Here is a 4,778-nt window from a genome sequence, read left to right as displayed (position 1 = left end):
TGCTTTTAAGGACCGTCGGAAAAAAACTCACATGTTTTACTGTGGATAAAGGTGAGTTTAAAGTTAATAATGGTGCAATGTATTATATTTACAGACAAGACAAATGCTGACAGCCTGTTTTTACCCTCCCTTATAAGAGGTTAACGTGAAAAAACCTTGAAAAAGTGGAGAGCGCCCCAATGACCCCATAGCGTCAAGGCCGTGCAGGAGCGTGTCCAGATGGGTGTCATGGGGTGGCCCCAGCCCAGGTTGCAATATACCCCCACCCCTTTTGTTTTAGGGAATTAATTACATTTGCTGGTATAACATTTCTACTTTTGCTGGCCTGTTTCTAAGTCTTGATAGTTTAAGTCAAAGTAAAACATTTTCAGGTTGTTGTACGGTGTAGCTTTTCACAAACTGTCTGTGTGAGGAAGTTCTCTAACCTATGACTTCAGACTCCAGAGCTATATGTGGATTTTTAATCTACATTGAGTCTTGCTGACAGAAAACTAATGGTAAATGGCCTGTATTTGTATAGCACTTACTAGTCCCTAAGGACCTCAAAGCGCTTTACACATCCAGTCATGCACCCATTCACACACTGGTGATGGCAAGCTACATTGTAGCCACAGCCACCCTGGGGTACACTGACAGAGGCGAGGCTGCCGAACACTGGCGCCACCGGGCCTTCTGACCAGCAACCTTCCGATTACAAGGCGAACGCCCAACTCTTGAGCCACGATTGCCCCAGACTAAACTAGATCAGTGTTAAATAGATTGCATTTTAAATTTTGTTTATCAGTTATTGTAAAACTGTGTAATGTGTTATGTTTCCTCCACTGAAAAAAAAATTTCCTGACTGACAGAAAGAACTAAATTAAAATTTTGATTGAATAATTTTAGTTATTTTCTCAATTTTTAGTTATTTTCTCCAAAAACTTTGATTTAGTAAGTCAGAATTTTGAGATGCTTAACTAGATGCTTAAAATGTTTGAGATAATAACCCAAATTCTAAATTATATATGGCAAAAAAGTAGTTGTTTGTTTTGTTTAATTCAGGGGTTTTTTTTCCACTGGCAGAAATAAGCTTCCAGATTGTGAATTTAAAACAACAAACAAATAATGTTTAAATATTTCATTACCAAAAATGTGAAATCTATCATCTGTACCTTATGGTATTAGTTTTGCTGAATTAAAAAAAAAACCTGTGGATGAAAATAGCGAATGTAGTGCATGGATACATCTGTTTTCTTCGTCCCAGCCCTTTGTCAAAATGAAACTAAAACTTTGAAACCTAAAAGCTGAAATAGGCGGATTTTTATTTGTCTCATTTCCACAGACAGGTAGGTTTCAAAGTGGCTTTCATAGCATTATAACTTCTCCGTTTTGCACTTTATTGTTGTTGTTTTTTGGGGTTGTTTTTTTTTTTTCTTTTTTTTTTTTTAAAAAAGAACAGTTTTCTGTATTTTACTTTTATAAATTTCATAAGCACCCCCCACACTCCCTAGCAGATCGTTACATGGAGAAACCTTTGGAATACAAGCGCGCTGATCCACACAGGTATGCACACGGGTGTTCACTGCTCGTAGACCCAAATTACACCTTTCTTGGCTGCTACTTCGAAGCACATCTGTCCTGCGTGCTGCACAACAACATTGAATATTTAGTATTTACTGCTGTTTACACTTAGCTAGATTAATGCGATGGTGTTGTGTTTAGTATGTTGCTTTGTTTTTTTTTTGGGTTTTTTTGTCTTTTTTTGCTTGTTTTCTATTCTTCTCTCAACAGGTGATCCAGGAGATTTTTATTTTTTTTCTCCCCCCCTTTCTCACCGTCCCTCTCACCTTCTGTTTTTCCTTTCCTTCCTCTTTCTTTCTCCCTTTCCTATCTCTCACTCATGTCTGTCCCGTCTGTAACATCTGAAAATAAAATATAATAAATAATAAAAACAAAGATCGACCAAATGGACCAATACGGCAATGCCACGATGATCCATTTGGCAAAGTAAATCCATTGGGTATCCTTGTTGGTCTTCAGACAACAATTCTGATGGCTAAAGAACCAAATGGGACAGGCGGGAGAAAAATAAATAAATAAATAAATAAATAAATTTCATAAGCACAAAGTAAAGCACCAAATTGTCTTAAAGAGAGGAAGAACAGTCAATGTGATAAACTATTTTAATTACAGCTATTACCAATGTTAATTACTGATTGGTATTTCAATCCTTGTCTGCATGTCAAAGTGTCATTGAGCAAGACAGTGAATCCCGAGTTGCCTCCCTTGTAAGTGTGTGAATTATAGGGCAAAAGGTGCTTGAACAAATGTGTGAATGAGGTTTTTAGTAAGACGGCAATTGGAGTGCTCAAATAAGGTAGACAATCACTATGTAAGCACAGGTCCACATAGAGGGGTAAAAGTGACCTTCAGTTTACACTTAACTTTGTTTCTCAGTGACAAATATTATTAATATCAACGGGATAACCTGAACTATTTATAAATGAGTAGGGGGAAAAAAATTTCTGCATTGTTATAGCCATTTTGCCTGCTGAATGAGGGTAATCAGTCGAAACTGCCCTTGATGACTGCCATTGACAAGTGAGAGGATATTTACTAAAAGGTTTTGTTAGGTTAGATTTTTATTTAGGATCACTAGAATCTATAGTTTTTTTAACCAACTGAATAATTACTTAGAAATCTGCAGACATATCAGTATAAAAGAATGTGTGGAGGCAGCTGTAGACACAATAACTGGTGCCTGATATCGGTCACGGCCACCTGTTAGCTCAGTTCCTGCAAAACAAGCATTTTCTATGAAGAGTGGGATATGGCTCTTAACAGGGTCCATTCGTCTTCTATATGTTCAAGACATTCCTTAATACAATTCAAAGTGTTACACAGGTTACATTTCTCAAAAGCTAAACTAGCAAAAATATTTCCAAACGTAGAGCCATTGTGTGATAGATGTAAACAGACTCCAGCTACTTCCCTTTATATGTTCTGGTCCTGTCTGACAATTGCTCCCTTCTGGTTATCATTTTTTGATGTCATCTCTAAAGCCTATGCCTATAACATCTTGCCTTCCCCCTTGGTCTCAATTTTTCTGGTATAATGACTGCTGCTCCCCCTGCCCGTTTACAGAGGGTCATTGCCTTTTCGTCATTATTAGCAAGACGCCTGATTTTATTTAAACGGAAGTCTACTACTGCTCCATCACACCACCACTGGATAAGGGATGTTATGCAAAATGGCAAGCTGGAAAAAATCAGATGTACTCTCAACTGATCCATCAGCAAATTCCACACAACATGGGACCGTCTGATAGCATACGTCAACAATCTACCTGGTCTGAAACTGTGAATGTTCCAGACCAGTTCCTACCACCCAGATAAATGCACATTCTCATATAAAACTCTGTGTAATTCATATAAAACTACATCTATATATCCATTTTTTTGAGCACCCATCTAATTCAAAGTCACAGGGTGGCTGAAGTCTATACCAGGACACCAGTCTATCACAGGGCTAATATGAGATTTAGTGCAGTAAACAATAAATAAATAAATAAAATGTAGGACAATGTTAAAGAACAGAAAATAAAATATTAACATTTACTGTTTAAAATGTTTAATTTCAGTGTAGTTTTCATCACTGTCACTGTTGGTTTTCTTTTAGATCAGTTGCAATATAGATAATATTTGACAGACTGAGATTTAGAAAGTTCAGATGAGATAATACAACACAAGCACTTGACTCGCTGTCAACACATTATTGTTTGTGCCTCAGATTCAACAAGGTGCTGAAAACATTCCTCAGAGTTTTTGGTCCATGTCAACATGATAGCATCGGCAGTTGCTGCAGAATTATTCGCTGCACATTCCTCAAGAGAATCTCTCGTTAGCCCATGTGCCACAGGCGCTCTGCTGGATTGCAATCTAAACTGTGGAGGTAATTTGAGTACAGTCAACTTACTGTTTTCTTTAAGAAACCAGTTTGAGATGATTTGAGCTTTGTGACGTGGTTCGTTATTCAGCTGGAAACCATTAAGAAGATGGGTACACTGCAGTCATGAAAGGATAAACATGGTCATCAGCAGTACCAGGCAGGCTGTGGAGTTTAAAAGACGCTCAATTGCTACTAAGCGGCCCAAACTGTCCCAAGAACATGTCCCCCTCAAGTTTTCAACCTCAATAAACATGAATGCAACTAAAAGATATATAATTAAAGGTTTATTTATTCAAACAATCAATCATTAATGGAGATGCGCTGGTATTAACTAAATGCACACTAATCAAATAATAATTTGACCAGATTCCATTAAATTTAACATTTTATACTGTACATAAATAACAAAAATATTTCAAAACTTACATGTAATAAAATAACTTAATGGCACAATTAAGCCACCAGTGGCCTGAATTGTTGATACAAAGCAGGATGGAGCCACGCTCTTATCTTTACCCCCCAAAAATGACCCTACCATCTGAATGTCACAGCAGAAACTGAGACTCCATAAGCTTGAGGCGACATTTTTTCATTTCATATATCGTCCACTTTTGGTGAGCCTGTGTGAACTGTAGCTGTGAACTGTCCTGTTCTTGACAGCTTCAGCCCACGGTGTGGTCTTGGTGCTGCTGAAGCCCATCTGCTTTAAGCCTTGACATGTTGTGCATTCAAAGATGCTCTTCTGCATACCTTGGTTGAAATGAATACCTTTCTTCTGTTCAGTTCACTTCAATTTAATGTTAGTTATATGGCACCAAATCACAACAACACTTTCCTTAATACAAAGAAAA

This window comes from Maylandia zebra, linkage group LG9 (assembly GCF_041146795.1).
Source record: "Maylandia zebra isolate NMK-2024a linkage group LG9, Mzebra_GT3a, whole genome shotgun sequence".
Taxonomy (NCBI): Eukaryota; Metazoa; Chordata; class Actinopteri; order Cichliformes; family Cichlidae; genus Maylandia; species Maylandia zebra.
The sequence above is the reverse complement of the archived record's forward strand: the minus strand, read 5'-3'. Positions refer to the sequence as shown.